We start from the raw sequence: 16,808 nt of genomic DNA on the forward strand, positions 1-16,808 counted from the left end.
GACCATTTTCAAACAGGGCACTTAATTTTTGCCAACACAGACCCCCTTCTGAAGTTTCAGCTATATGTTATTTTCTTCTATCGCTATTTCTGTGAATGACGAAACATTCTGGTGTCTTTCACCCTGAGGTGGCTGTACCTTGGGGACACATGATGTGTTCCTGGGCATATTTCATGCAAACGCTGAGTCACGCAAACTGACCTCCCAACCCAGTTCCAAACCAAAGCCATGCTGTCACTATAAAGAGTGAAAATCCCCACAGCCCCTCTGCATCCAGAGGCTTTTCTATCTTCACAAGCACACTGACAGGTAAATCTGATACTGCAAACTGTGAAAGAGACTCTAGAACCAGGTCGGAGATGTTATTGCTGTGGAGGGTAAATTAATGAAGAAACTGCCGAAAATTCATAGACCATGAGGGTGCAGTTGAAAAATGACCCCTGGGCAGATAGGAAGCACTGTCACCTTAACTACATTGGATGGGTGCTTTGCTCCTGTATGGAGACCTGCAAGGTTAAACAATTGCAGGACTGCTCTATGCAAATACACCAAGATACTAGTCCAGGTCACCAACTCAGCCCTCCAGGCTTCATTACCTCCTCATGTTAGCTACTGGGCTGCCAGGCCTCCACAGCTAACGTCCCCTGGGCTAGCTAAATCCCCTACAACCAGCACACTTGTCTTCTACAGTGGCAACATACCCTGAGGCATCCAGGCAAAATGGTCATGACAGCAGCCTTGTAGTTGCTCTGACAGTGAGACCACTGTGCAGCTGATCACTGTTGGCTCAGAAAATGGATGGGAAGAGCTGCACTGTAGGTTTAGCTGCCTTCCTCGCTTGGATCTGCAATGGGGAGAAACAAGAGAGCAAATGCACAGGAGGTTTGGTTTAGGAGGTGAGAGAGGTGTGCAGTTTCAGTAGGGAAATAATATTGTGTATTCTTCCTCACACTGCCAAACTTTACAGGGATTTCCCTGCCCCAAAGGCAAAAACAAATCTGCCATGGCAGAGAGGAGAAAGAAGGGAAGGCGTGAATGATCTCCTTTCCTTTGTACTGTCTGTTGTGACAGGTATGCCATGGATTACATGACAGGTAGCCATGGGGACACCTCCTCCCCATTATTCCCCCCAATATGAATGATGCAACTGCTCCCCAGATTTATCGAGATCATTTAAACATTGCAAAGAAACACAGGAACATCTGCATGATGGCTCTGCATTTGCCCCATCCTAAACTGACATAAATCAGAAAGCTCCACCATGGACTGATGTCTAATTCACACTGAACCCCATGGATATAAACATTTCACTTTCATCCTGAGAAAAGGTAGTGTCAGACCTCCCAGGGGCCACAAAGGGTCCACAGCATTTTTGTAGCTGGTTGGACAGCGTAACATACGTGTACCCCTGTTATACAGAGCAAACAGGGTGCAGAAATTAATGTTGCCCTTGGGCAAGAACAGATCAGGTGGTGCTTCTTTTCTCCCTAATTTGCTGGCATAGTTGTTCTGCTGGTGAATAATCCCAGCAAAGCCCCCTGGCACATTTTGACTCATATTTAGCTCAGGCATCTGAACACTAAACATTCAGGAGAGAGACTGAAATGGGACAAGGCTTCAATGAAAAGTTTGTCCCTTACACACACATTTAACTGCTCTATGCGCTCAACACAGGATTGTGCTTAGGACAACAAGCTGCTCTCAAAAAGGGTTTGCAGGTTTCCTTGTAAAGGGGATGGTGGCAAAGTGCCAGCGACAGACACGGCTCATAAGCCCCATTTCTCCACAGCTTCTGCCTCCCTGTCAGATAGGACAGTCCCACTAAGGCAGATGCAAAATACAGCCTTAGAATAACTGCATGTAATCTGTCCCTGATTTAGGAGACCTGGGTTGAACATTGTAGCTTCAGGAAATATCAGTGGTAAAGGGCTGAAATCTGCAGCTTTCCCTCTTGAGGTATCTGTATGAGTTACTTCACATCCCTGCACAATGCAGAATGGAGGTGTGACGTGCCCCCAGCTCTGAATATGTCCCTACTGCCCTTCAGCAACGGTAATTCACAGTAAGCCACAGGACAACTGAGCAGAGGTCCTGATTCGGCCAAGCACTTTTGGTGTGTGCGTCAGTTCTTCAGTGATGGGGTACCAGTATGTGATATTGCCTGCAATGTATGACAACATGAGCATCTGACACCCTGGCTCCTACTTTTAGAATCAGCCTGTTTGTCCAACGGATGATTAGAAGTGACCTTCACGTCTGGCAGGAGGAGTCCCTCAAAAATACACACTGGCAGGACCCCATTTCTTCTCCGTCTCCAGCCCAGGTGCTGGGGACTTGGCTCACCTTCAACCTACAGTGATCCATACCTATTACTGAGACCCAGCAAAGTCTGCTAGATGTCCAAGTCCTGGAGAAAGAGCCCAGCCACCCATAGTTAGCTTGAGAGGCACAGACGAGCACCAGAGCTTCTCTCCAAAGCTTCCTGGCAGGCTCTGATTTGGAGGAGAGGGAGTGAAAGAAGAAATTTGAAAACACCCTTTTCCCTTTCAGAGAAGTGTGCTGGAAACAGGTCTGCCTGCCAGCTCTTGCGGTGTAGTTGCCAGGCAGTAGTACTGCTTTGCAGTCCAGGATCAACAAACTACACATTTGTATTCTCACCAGGGCCAGCATTATTACTGCCACAACTTAACACCCTTAAACAGAGACTGCTGCAGCTGTGAGAGCTGTCTTGGGAATCAGGACAATCGCAGCAACCAGTTGGTGAAGGACCTACAGAAAAGAAGAGTGGCTGCTGTGAACTTTATGGATGAGGCAAACTCTTTCCTGTTAGGGGTAGAAAACAAAATATCTGGTACTCGGATGTGTGAATTAGAACTTGCATCCATCACAATCTGTTGGCATGAGCAAGTCCATTGCCACCTCACCAAGAGTCTGTAACTTTCTTCGTCTCTCCCCATCACCTTGTCTTTCTCTCTGCCTTCATATCCTGACATTGTACAACCACCTAGTCTTCACTGTATCCTCTCAGGTTTCATATGCCAAGCATGCTCCTTCTCCATTTCAATTGCCTTTTTCAGAAGAGCAAGCCCACAGAGACCTACTGACTCTGGTAAGAGTCCATCAAGCCCAAATCCCTGTAATTTTCTGCACATCCAGTTTCCCAACTGAGCCAAAGATGCATGGAAATTAGCATAAAATTGCCTACAAACAACTATGACATCTAGACCACTAAATATACATCATGCAAATGAGAATTATTGTTTGTTTTGAATCTAAACAATGTTGCAGAAATTGTGGCCACTCATACAACCTCAACAACAGCAAGTGACCAGTTACTTGCATTCAGCTGTAATGATTCATCAGCCAGCAAGCAGTAACAGACACAATTAAACTCTTGTGGCAGTAGGAATAAAACTGAGATGCTGGAAACGCTTTGCTTTTTCCACACACAGATCTAACTCAGGTCATTGCCGAGAGCTGGAGCAAGCTCCAGGTGAAAGGATTTAGACATGGTAATAACAGCATGAGATTTGCTGTCAGTATTTGTAGAGCAATCCCTTCACGGTGCATAGCAATGGGCAGGGTGAATGAGAGGGTAATGATTCATTGTGATCAAGGGTTTTCTTCTCACTCTTGATTCCTGTGAACCTCTCAGAACATGGACAGGATTCAAATAATGAAAAGTGCAAATTTTGTGCTTTCACTAGTTCTTCCTGTCTTTTGGGACGGCACCTTTTGCTGGCCTGCAAAACTACTGTTGCAAACAAACTGCATCATGGAGGGAGCTCTCCATTTCCTACGACTGTGGATGGAAGTGCTACATATTGCAGGAGCTATTACTGCTGCAAAATTTCCTGAAGAGAAAAACAGATCCTCTCTCAAGACAACATCTTCCATCTAAACCTACTGGGGTTGATGCTTCACAGAGAAATTCTTCATCAAGAGCTTTTAATATTGAGCTTGTAGAATGCTAGCTTCCCCCTGGTTTATTTCAACAAACAGCAAAAGATACTCTGGCCACAGAGGAGGCCAAATCACCTCATCACCTTCTCTCAGACAAGCTTATACCTATGTACCATCATGGTTGCTGAAAAGCTGTGGACGGCTCCAAATCAGGATTTATTTTTAGGTTTCCAGACTGTGTATGCTCCTGCCAAAAGAGCCTGGTCCAAAGTTTATTCAAGTCCACGATAAAAATGTCTAATGGCGTGAATGACCTTTGGACCAGCTCCAAAGACTGTGCACTGATATTAGCACTGGGGCTGGCTGGGGATTCCCTTTGGGAAGGCTGCCCAGTAAAGAGGTGGTTTTCACAAAATTGAAATCTTCAGGGAGAAAAACATCCTGATTTTGAACCCTCTTTCCTTTAAGAATAAAGAAATAAAAATATGCTTATTTTTCTTTTCTTTTTTTTTTTTTTTCAATTAAGGAAAGTCAAGAAACAATATTTTCTTCGGGGCTAGTTGGAACAAAATCAGAAAACTATGTTTTGGTTTGAATGTGTTCAATAAACCATTAAAACCTCATTTCCCTATAAGTACACTGCCTCACTGGGGCTGTGGTTCAGAGGTCTCATCTTTCCTACAGGCTGTTTCCTAGAGGACTACATCTGCCATGATGCAGAGTGGACTCTAAGGTCTGTGACACGTGATAGCAGCTATGCACCATCTACTGAAAAATACAGAATCATAGAATCATTTAGTTTGGAAAAGACCTTTAAGATCATTGAGTCCAACCGTAAACTAACACTGCCATGTCCCTAATTGCCACATCCACACGTCTTTTAAATACCTCCAGGGTATTTAAACCACTTCCCTGGTTAGCCTGTTCCAATGCTTGATAACCCTTTTGGTGAAGAAATTTTTCCTATGGGTATTAAGTTGCTGTATGAGACCTGCTGGGGAAAATACAATTCAAGGCTGATGTTCAGGGTTGAACAGAATTAAAGCAAAGCTTTTGGGTTAATTGAACAAATTAAAGTGAAGCATGTCAATTTGCAGCATGCCAAAACATTTACTTTTGATCAAAAAATGTCAGAGTAAAACTTATTTCCCCCTGCAAACTGAGATGTTTTGAAGTTTTATTCCATGAAAAATTTGGAAACATCAGCGTTTCTTCACAGCCAGAGAGCAAAACAAAGGTTAAAAATTGCCGAGACAGAAATTCTGCATGTTACTTTGCACTCAGTAATGCTTCAAGGAAGCAAATCTCCCTTTCACAGCACTGCAATTAGTAAGTAAGCAAGAAAGTTGAGGAAGAAAGGAGATGTGAGAAGCTTACTGCTCTGTAGCTGAAAAGCCCTGCAGAAATGAGCACCAGACATCCGCCCCCTCTCAGCAGCTGTCTGCCCCGTATTTCCAGGATCTTTTCCCAGGATAATGGGCAATCTCCCAGGCTGGAGAGATTAAAGAACTGCCAGCTGATCAGAGAGCAGATACTTTTGAATAACCACTTCCCTGGATGCCCCAGATCACCATGGGAAGAACACATCTCTACGGCTTTGTAGGCTTTCTCAGATTGAATTTGACCTTCATTGCACCATTGTCTTCCCTGGAGTTATTCATGGTTCAACTAAGGGAGGCCAGAATTCATTCCTGTCTCACGTACACGCTACCCAGTTGACAGACAGTGTGAAAGTAAAGTGGCATGTGAAGCGAGCACTGGGAAAATCACTTTTTGATCTCATTGAAGGTGGTCCTCAAACCAGATCATGCTTGAGAGAACTGGCAGGGAGAATGAGGAGAGGCTGGGCTGCAGCTGTCTGTGTTGGGGCGGTCTCCAGTTCAGAAGAATATTTGCCTGTCTCTCGCTGCCAATTTTGTAGCCTTTATAAATACCACACCTAAATAAAATGGAATAAAATAAATGGTCCTCTTCAGGCACCCCACACCCTTCCATCACCCTCCCAAAAAAAATCTCAACATCCGAGGGGATGGGGGAGGGATTTATTGTTAAAAATAACCAGTCTAGGGAGGAAAAGAATTTATGCTGGATCTGGAGCAAGGATGAGGTCCCATTTCCTTCTGAGAATCAAATGAACAATGTTATCCCAGAGCCTGCTGTGCAGTCATCAGTGACTTCTGCAGCACAGCTTGTAACCTGCAGCAGCACAGATGGATTCAGGACACTGTGTGAGGGAGCCACCAGCCCCCTCCCTGTCACTTGTCCAGTGACAATACTTCACGAGCATCCCATCCCATCCTCACCGGTAAGTCAGAACCTTGCACATCAAGGTACAGTTTTGCCATGAAGCACAAAATTTAATTTGCTAACTATTTGGCAAGATGCCTTTGTCCTGTGAATGCTCCTGGGCCCCAGCACAGATTGAGGGCTATTCCCTTGGGGGTCTTATGCTCACAGACAGATATTCACCAATTCCCACCATGTAATAAGAACTCTAGATATTTAGCCACCTTTTCTGAAGAAGGTGCTTGACCAGAGATAAGACAGAAGGTAGATGCACCTCTGTGGATAATGAGAGAGGATAATGCCACTCACCTTCAAACTGGACTATGTGATCGGTAAATGTCAGCTGTGGAATACACACTACAGTGTAGTATTTACAGTGCCCTTTTATTATTGCTATTATTATTATTTTCCTTTTTACCTGGGGACTGAATGTTTGGGGGACTGTGGCAGGAGAGGTCTGTACATCTGGAAAGCGTCAGATTTAACGCCCAAAGTCATCAGCCCAGGTCAGCTAAAAGTACATGTTTGCTTCCAGCAGCAGCTGTGCAAACTCCTGTTGCCTCGGTTGTGCAGGGCTTGTGTAAAGATTCCTCAAAGACAGTGCCCTCTTTGTGAGCCTGTAGCTCTGCTGATCCCTGGCAATTCCAACCCCAGTTTCAAAAGAAATGGGCCTAAAATGGCACTCCCACCGCAAACAGATGTATTTCAGCCTCTGTCTAAGGCAGCATTCATTTCATCATGAAAAGGAAAACATCATAATTTAGGGTCACACGTCTCCTGCCTGTCAGTCAGGCACTGCCAGCTATTTTTACAGCATCCCAGGGTGTTGTGGCAGTCTAGAGAACAAGTGACACACCTTTCCAAAGGCTGTTCAGAACGATACCACTCAGTGAGAAGCTCTGAGCTCCAAGCTTTGCGTTTGGCCCTGATTTTTTTTTTTTTTCTGAGCAGGCATGAAATAAAATATTTCTGTGTGTATTGCACATTTTTTTCTATTGCGCATTGATTTTCTTTCTTCTCATTGCTTCATGGGCTTGCCCTTCCCACTGCAAATTCTGTATTTCAGGTTCAGTGTTAGAATTTTTCTCATGGTGCTGTGGCATGTGGGTGGACTAGATGCACCATGAGAACAAGCTCGCTCACACCAGTGGCCAACAGCTGAACAAAACTATACATATTGTAAGAGAAGCCAAATTTCACTCACTGACTTCAGTAGCTTCCAGTTGCTTCTGTTTTACATTGAGATTGAATCTGGCCATTTTATTTAACCTAATAAACAAAATTATAATTATAAACAATCCAGTGAAACTACTACGCACCTGAAAGAGGCACAGAGACCATACAGAAAACAATTCCAAGCATCTCTGCCTTATAGCCAAATATTATATCTGCAATGCAAACAAAACACCTCAATATTTACAGTTCGGTGAGAGTTTTGATCATGTAATAGCTTCAGGGTTCAAACCACTGCTCATTAAAGTCAACAAGAGTTTTTGCATTGACTTTAATGAGCTCTGAGTCAAGACTTGAACATACAGCATTTTACCAAGAATTTGAAGTGGAAAAAAACCCAACTCTGGTAAACTCTTACCTTGGTCTTTCTGAAAGTTGAATGCTTGAAGGGATCATGGTCCTCTTGCTGTTCAGTTTCAGCTACCATGGGTAAACAGCCCTGCTGAGCTCCTCCTCACAATGCCAGAGTTCCTCACGCTGAAAAGTCCACCAACAGATTTCATTACAATAATTGCACAACAGTTAATACTATGTTGTAGAGAAAGTGGGCAGGGAAACACAAGGGAGCAAAATTCAGATGATCAATCATCCTTTTCACTGACACTGTCTTTACATGGATTGTTTTCACCGGAAATATACACCTAATAATTGCCCAGATTCCTTGTTTTTTCAACATCATTTATATGGCAAATGCCATTAGTTACTGTGCCATAGTGATTTAAAGCTGAAAACCTACTGTGACCTGAACCAAAAGATAGATTAACTTATCTGCTTTAACAAGGAGTTGCTTGAAGTCTTATAGGAAATACTGTATGAACTTACATTTCATATGGCCAGTAATTGCTTTTCCTGTTATTTTTCTATTAAAGAAATACAAAAGGAAATGGGAGCTGTGTGCATAATGGGGACTGGGTTGTAGCGCTTTAAATCAGCAGGTCATCAATTCGAGGTAATTTAGCTGATGACTCCAGTGGTCTCAGCCCAGTTGTCAGGGAACAGGTGACCACATTTGGCCATCCACCTTTGCTAAAACCTTGATGGCAATTCAGTAAATGCAGAGAGCTTTGACTGTCCAGCCTAACCCAAGCTTGAATGCCATGCCTGGGGGTGTTGTTTCAGACCCATCTGTTAAGCAGCTGGATACAGCACGGTTAGACACTGACGGGAGGTACCTGGGTCAGTGCCTTCGAGCACCACATACAGAGAGGTCAGTCTCTCTCTGTCTCTGATTATTACAGAAATCAGAAAAGGCTGAGAAGATTCCCAGTGATACAGGGTTATTCCTGGATAGCCATGGGAGAGGGCTGTGTTTGTGGCATCTGCTAAGAGCCTGCTGGTAAAGATAAACAAGCAGGAAACTGGATGTTCAGCAAAACGACCTCTAACAATGAATTTACTGAGTTCCAGCATCTATGGACTGATATCCTTCAAGAAGGCTCAATTCTCAGCTCCCATTCTTTCATTAGGAGAGATGCTGAGATCCTGAAGAAGCTGGTTTTCAGTGGGATATTAACTTAGACATGGGAACCAAGGACTTTTAACTTGAAAAGGTCCGTAGGACAGTGAGTTCTGACTGGTTTTTTTCCATTTGTGGACTCTCAGCAGTGATGCAGCTCCTGTACAGTGAATTTAAGCTGACTAGAATTGCTTTTCTTGGTTTCCTTCCACAACTGACAGGTTGACAGCTACTGCTCTTGGAAGAAGATGACCTTCCAATCCTCAGGTCACCATATGGTGCACAAATAATTTCTTTCCTGTCGTACCTGATTTAGAGCTGTAGGAAACAGAGCTAAGAGACCAGTGAAGCCATCTCCCTGATTGTCCATCACGTTTCACTGTCATGCCCTGTTTTCAACATGCCACACCTCAACAGGCAATTTGAAAGCTGTGGTTGTCCTTCCAAGCTTTATAAATGTGCTAAATGAGGTGGACACCTGGAGAAGAAATGTGCCATTGATGGCCAGACATTACAGGAGGGAATAATGTCTCATAAATCAGAGACACAACACTATCTCAACAGGCTAGCCAAGAATACGAACTATAAGACTCCTTATAATGACACCTATTTGTTGAGTCAAGAATTTCATCTGTAAGCTGTTCAGTGAGGCTTTACGTCTCTCCTCTGGTCCTGCACTCTAAATGATCACTTAAAAAAATCTGAAAAAGATGTTTTGTTTTGGTTTTTTCTTGGGGGGAGTTATCCTCACTGTAATCCATGCCTCTTTCATATTTAAAAAAAACTCCAGAACATCTTAAGCTGTGAAACACTTGCTTTTTTGAAAGATTTTTTAATTCTTCAGAGTAGTTTTTGGTGTGCTCTTGTTTTTCTTTAACCATGCTTAGAACAGAAGCGTCCTTCCCACTTGTATTTTCCCTTGCTTGTGACAAAACTAAGCAGTCTACAAAAACAGAAGAAGGAAACACTGTGTACATCTAGAAATTAGGAAGTGTAAACATACCAGCAGAGAGCCGCCTAGTTCCCACTCTCAGTGGAAGAGTAACTGAAGGAAAGCACGTTAGATGCCTTAGCGGATTGTATTCCTCCACATGGTGTTTCTTCTCCAGCTCCCATTGCATCTTCTTGAGGCATCCATTCCTCCAACTCCGCTCCTTTGCACGATTTCATCACCAGGCTTTATGAGTTATATTTTCTCATAGTAAGGGGTGATGCTTCCTTTGCAAACAAAAAACCAAGTCCTTCCATGAAGGAGGCTTTGATTTTGATATTTTTTTCTTCAATTAAAAAATGTTTCCTTCAGGCTCCACAACCTCCGGTAGCTTAACAGAGCTAACTAATCTGCTGGTTTTAATTTAATAACCCAGCTCTAACTACCTGCAGTTATCAGACTTTTTTCTTTTAAATGGGCTGTTTATCTGTTTCTTTTGGAGGGCCTGCTAATGTGACAGTGAGAATGCCCCAGGCAAAGTTGGCACTAAATCCTCTATAGATTGGAAGATACTTCCCTCCAGTTTTCAAGCTCTTCATAGTTCGTTACCTGTTACTGCAGCGGCATCAGTGTTATGCACCCTTGGAAGCCTAACCACTAGACTTGTAGTGCTAAGCCAGCTCTAGCTGTTCACCAGTGACTCTGAAAATGGTTAGGTCTGAGCAAGTTAATTCATCTTTGATCAGTAATGTCATTATTAGCTCTTCTACACTGTCCTGTGGATGGAAACGGAGGCAGCTACAGTCAGACCTTACTCACTCTAATTAATCAAATAGAACTCGTTAGAGTTAGCAGGAAAACATGCTGTAAACGTTTGTTATCTGAGAGTTGAATTGAACAGGCAGAGTCCATTTCCAGGTGGGCTGTTTGGGGACCGCCACGAGCATGAGTCTGGAACCTGTCTGGGACTCGCTTTTCTCAACCTGAAGACAGATGCTGCAAGCACTGCTGGTTGTCATCCACAGCAGGGAGGGCAGGAACTACACAGAGACATTCTCCCTCCCTTTCTTCCTAGTGTAGCACTTAGTCCAAATGAACAAAGCAAGACAAGACTCAATCTGGATCAGAGAGAGATCACCTACCTTCCTGGTGGTAGGTTAATCCAGCTGGATTAAGCCCTGCGTTCACTTTTTGGCAATACACTTTACCATACCCTTACGGCCTTAAACACCCTGAGGTGCAAGTACAGATAATCTCTGAATTCTTTACTGGCACCATAAAATAAGGCACTGGTCTTATTCCCATTCTGCAGTTGGACCATGAGGCATGGTGGACTTGAGCCAAGAGGGGTCTGGTTCTCTGGAACGTCCTGCCACTGCCTCCCAAACAGGCTGCCCGTTTGGCCTGTGCTAGCACTTGACAAAGCTTTAGTTCTTTGTTTTTGATGCCTTATTCAAATCCCACCGCAGTCCCTCCACACGCCAGTTCAGTGCAAGAGCAGGCCCATTGGGGTTACAGAGCATTCCCTGCAAGCGGGCAGAAGGGCCATTTAAAAATCAAATCCACATGACTGTATTTACAGGCAACCAAAGAGAGGGCTGCTCTTCCAAGAAAAACTTTTCCATGTAAAAGAATTCTTAATCTCCCCTTTGACTGTCATTGTTGAAATGATGGCTTCACAGGCTTGAAATTTAAGACCCTATAGGCGTCTTTTCTGTAAGCTGTGATTTATGAATGGTTTCGCTGTTGATTATCCTCCAAGATTACAGCACAGCAGCCCTGACAGACAAGCAGAGGAAATTTTGCAGAATAACGGGCAGGTCCTTCACCAGGGCAGCGAGGCAGGGAGGTGTGTTTTGACTCAAGTATATAATAATATCAGCAAATGCCAAATGGACTGCACAGGTAATTTAATAGTCTGCATGTAGCACCCTACTCAAAGGCAAGCAGAGTCAGCAGAAGTCTTTATGATGATTTCTCTGTGCTTCATATCATCTGCTCATTCTGTAATACAGCATTCAGCTATTTTTTTGCCTTGATTGTGACACAAACTGTACAAACTGCAGTCAAATGTGAGAAGGCAGCATTTGTATATAACCCTATACATGTTCTTGAAAGATCATCCTTCTTTACTGCAGTTGAAAAGTCTACTGTGTTGTCTGGGAGATGCACTATCTTTATGTCAAGCCCAGGATATTCAAAGGAAATTTGCTTCCTTTGATTTATTGCGAAGGACAGGCACTCCTAATGCCAGAAAAAATTTTGTGGCTTTCATTCCCATTTCCTGATAGACAGTTTGTTCCAAGTCGCTGCTAGGAGGGGCTGGTGAGGGTAATAGGGCCAGGACAGGTGCAGCCATGACTTGAGGGAGCTGCATAGCATTCCGGTTGCTCCCACGGTGCAGGACTGACACAGTGCTAACAGGAGACAGGAACAAGCTACAAGCCCTTGTAGTGACTTGGCAAAGCCATACCTGAGGATGCTGTAATGAGACCAGGTATCTCCTAAGAGAAGCTCTCTGAAGCACTGTGGCCTTCACTGGACCAGACAGCCAAGACTCAGAGTCCAGGTCAAAAAACCTTCTGATGTGGGGGCTGCCTAAAAATAAATGAGCAGACGTCTCAGGAGGTGATTTTTATCTCTTGATAAATGGCCCTCTGCTTTTCAGGCAGAAAGGTTCCTTTGATTTGAACTCTGCCATGCTGCCCTGCAAAATGAATCATTATTGGCATGTGGTTTCCAGGTCCAGCACTACGGATGTGCTTCCTGCTCTTTGTGTCATCATCTGGACCTGTGCAGTGAGCAGCGGCATGCCACCCTCATGCTTTGCGTCATTTTGGGCTGAGGTGAACAACTCCATGAGGTGCCAGGAAAGGGTGATCTGGGCCTGACGTACCTGGGTACTGCTCTGTGGTTGTAGTCCCCGCAGTGATCCTGCTGCTTCGGTGCTTTTCAACACTATTGTCTGGAATACAGTGCAGAGAGGAAAGGCTGCACCTTTTTGCAGGGAACCGAAGAGCATAGTTACATCCAACTGTGGCCCAAGCCATTCTTACTAGGACATTCTTACTAGTCATGCTGTGGGTGTTCTGAAGGATCAGGTTCAACAGTGAACCAGAATGGACATTCCTAGCATTCTTCCCATTTTGCCACCCAGCCTGCTTCAGAAAAAGTCCTAATGTAGGTGTTTGTATCCTGTCTCTTTCTTCCCTCGCTGTATTTGTCTTTCAAGCCTGGCAGCAGTGGAAGGAAACTTAGCACGTGACGCTGACGTTCTGCCACGTCTGTGGGATGGCAGATTCCTAAAGTACTCAAATCTAGCTAAGAGACTAGCTAGGAAAGCAGGAGGCAGAGAACTCATCAAAGCATGGAGAGATTTGAATCCCGGTGGATTCAAGGAAGGATACCAGCTTTTACGCAAAAGCAGGGCTGCTCACACCAGGAAGGCTGTCTGGGTTCCTGCCCACACAGTCCCTCTCTCATGACTTCCCACCTGTGCTGCATCATTTTGTGCGTTTTGATCCAACCATTCATAATATATCTTACTAGTGGGATATTCATGGTCATAAAGGGCTGCTGGATGTTTCACTGCAGTTGTATTGGATACAAGAGCCTGGCCAGAACCTGGACATAGGGAAGGAGAACAAAGAAAAGGTTGGGTTGTAGAGAGGCTGCAAGGGGATCCCGCGAGTACCACCAGTGAGAGGAGTGCCAGATGTCAGTCCCATGGTATTTGGCAAGGCAGACAGTAGCAAAGAGGAACAGACATCCAAGCATGTGGACGAAGTCACAGCACTTAACTGAGGGATCTCTGAAGATCACATAGCCCTCAGCAGGTTTTGGCTTGCAAAGCCTCACCTGGAAACCTCAGACACAACTGCATAGAGCTCGGTGAGCCAGGGCTCAGATCACATCACATCCCAGATGCTCTGCTCTGATTAGAGCTGTCAATGCCACGTGCAGTATTACCAGCCTGGCACGCAGCAGGTCTCTGGTCCTGAGCAGCACTGAGCTCCTGCACCTCCCAGCAAAGCACAGGGGCTTCTTTACATGCATTTCTTCACCTATTTCAGGACTAGGTGTGGGTTTGCATTTTTTAACAAAATAGACCAATGAAAAAAAGTTGGAGAAGTTCTGAGAACTATGTGTTTCATAGAGACCTCTTTAATCAATGTTGTCAGAAAAACACCTCTCCCCGAGAGTGAACCTTAACAGATACAGCCCTGCTGGAATTTTCCCTAGTTTTCTGCTACTTGACTCCCCACTCCTTATTTATTGTTGGTTTACATTTCAATTCCCAGCTAGGCAGGGTTGTTCCTTCAGAGTTAGTGTTGGTAGTGGAGGCCACTGTCCCACAGCCTATGCCTTCACACACTGCTGCCCTTGTACCACTGTGTTTGCACCTGTTTGTCTACACTCAGCTGCTTCAGAAAACTTCCCTCCAGACTTTTCCTTCCTCCTTGTCCCACCATACACACAAGGGCCCAGTTTCCCTGTTCCCAAGCCAAGACACAGGAATGTACCAGTCCCTGGTGATTCCTTCCAGCAAATTAAGAATTGCTGAACTAAGGAGGGTTTCAGTAGAGCAACATGGCCTCAACTGAAAATCCCCTACTTGTTGTTTTTCTCCTTCGGTAAGGCACTGTGCAATATTTACATCCTGTTTCAACAGGTCTAATTCTACTACCCCATATGTACATCTGTGTCTGCATACTATATCTTTCAGTCAGTTTCCATTCAGGGAAATTTTCACTGGCCAAGAGCCGGATACTGTGGCTCCAGGAGGACTTCTGACCAAAGAACGAATCATTTGCATCACAGCCATCAGGACAGGAGCATTTCTTACTACCTGCCCACCCTGGGCTTTATACAAGAGAGCTCCATCTTGGGTGAGTGACCCATTACTAACTTTAAACAGAATAATACTAATACTAAGAACAACAACAACAATAATACCACCATAATATGTGCACCATAATATATGCCCCACAGAACAACAACAACAATAATAACAATACCACCATAATATGTGCACACACGTGCCCTGCAGAACCCAGCAGCAGTTTAACCAGTCATAGGTGAAGTCAATACCCCTACAAATGGGGATGCTCAATAGTGCCTAGCATTTCAACTCAGCAAACCCTAAACCAAGAACACCCATTTCTGTGCTGAACACATGTATTGTACTGAAATTTACCTTTAAAAATATACGTTACTTAGCTCCGGGCAAAAATTTGATTGTAGTTTCTCAAAACAAGAATCAGAAAAAACACAGTCTCCTCCTAACTGCTCCCCAAGGTAAAATATACCTCTGTAGGAGTAAAGGATAGTGCACTCACCCCTGTCCAGTGTCCCTTTGTCCTGTTCTTTTTTTCTCCTTGGAGAAAAGCAGCTCTGAAGACACTCCTTCCCCTTGCACATATGGTCTTGCCGGTTCAGGAGAGGGACAGGGGGACAGGGCTGCAGGGGAACTGCTGGGCTGAATGCCTGTAGTTCACAGTGTTAACTGGCCAGAGAATCCTATTACATGATAGGTAGCAAGCCAGGGCCTAATTTATGGAAATTTTGACCTTTGGTCCCCTTTGACATTTTCAGATCAGCCGTAGCCTGTGTGAGACATTAGAGCCCTTACAGTAAGGGGCTCTAAATCAGCCTGTGTGGCCACTGGAGCCGAGGAGCGGGTCAGAGGTAAGAATTCGCTGGTTCGTGTGTGGGCTGCTCGGTGCCTGTTTGACATTTATAAATCAGTGACATTCCTCTACACAGCTCAGTGCATACAGATCGCTTCAGTCACTCCAAGGAGGGCCCCTCATTTCAGTCAAGGGTGAATTTGGGCATCCTTGGCCTTTCCTTTTGACTTGAGCAAGAATAAGCCTAAACAAATCCAGCTTTATTAGCTGGTGGGTTCACCTACCACCATGCAGTCTGACCTGCTCCCTCAGGAGGATGGAGTGTGGGCCCTTTTGGGATCAAATCCAACCTCCGAGGACTTTGTGCCACCTTGAGGGCTTCCATCTTGAGGGTTTGGGCGTGAAAGCCTTCATCCCTAGGTGCAAGACCAGACCCTTCACATTTTCATCAGGTGCCATAACAAATACTGTATTTGTTGGTTTTGTAGCACAAACAACTGCAGTCCCATTTCACTGGGTGCTGGGCCGACAGCTCAGATCAAGAGGGGGCAGCCAGTTGGATTTCAACAGTTTCCCATGGAAAACTCTTTGCCACGAACAAATCTCCACCGGGCTCAGCTGTATGAGTGGGCCTGCCCCAAATTTCTCACAGTCTGGACTCTATGCAGAGACAAAACATGATGAGAAAAACATTACCAGGGCTGTGGACAAGGTAATGTCAGCCAGTTATTGTGCAATAAACGTCCATATTGGCTTCAGCAAGCCCGACATGTTTAACCGCTGCTTGCTCCTCTAAACCCCAAGGGTTGATATGGACTCTCCGTTCCCCTCAGTGCTGGCAGCACCTCTGGAACATGCTGCTCCTCCTGGCTAGTGGCAGTGCTGGGATTTGGGATGCCCTCCCATTGCAGTTACGGTGGCCTCGAACACACGATGGTCGAGATGGGGAGGCCAGCTCCTCAGTGGTGGTGGCCCAGGAGCTGTGGAGCCAAAGAAAGAGACTGTTTTGGGCTGCACTAAGCAGGAGACATAAGGACCGCCATGAGGGTATGGCCGGCACAGGGGCTATGGCAGGCTTGTACACCCAGTAGCCAACACTGCCATGATCACCCGATGCCTTGGTGAAGCCACCCTTAGCCACCTCAAAGCGAAGAGGGACAATGGCTATTGAGAAGAGCTCTTCCCTCATGCCCACATGCCTTGACACTGAGGAGAAAACCTGCTTTGGGGGGTGCTGGGGTGAAAGAAGGAAAAAAATCCAAACTGAGGGAAAAATCAGATGCAACTGAGGAAAAAATCATACAGAAGTGAAGGAAAGACCAGAAGTGAGGGAAACCAACGGAGGGAAACAGCAGCTCCGTGATGGTGG

General features: G+C 45.0%; 1 long non-coding RNA gene across 1 annotated transcript; it reads right to left on the reverse strand.

Moving 5' to 3' along the window:
* Positions 1-707: 707 nt before the first annotated feature.
* On the reverse strand, positions 708-7,974 carry LOC142604281 (uncharacterized). The gene is made up of 3 exons (XR_012838159.1): positions 7,781-7,974; positions 5,674-5,842; positions 708-844 (listed from the first exon to the last, which is right to left on the reverse strand). It is a non-coding gene; the product is annotated as an uncharacterized LOC142604281 (long non-coding RNA).
* Positions 7,975-16,808: the final 8,834 nt, after the last annotated feature.

This window comes from Balearica regulorum, chromosome 17 (genome assembly GCF_011004875.1).
Source record: "Balearica regulorum gibbericeps isolate bBalReg1 chromosome 17, bBalReg1.pri, whole genome shotgun sequence".
Taxonomy (NCBI): Eukaryota; Metazoa; Chordata; class Aves; order Gruiformes; family Gruidae; genus Balearica; species Balearica regulorum.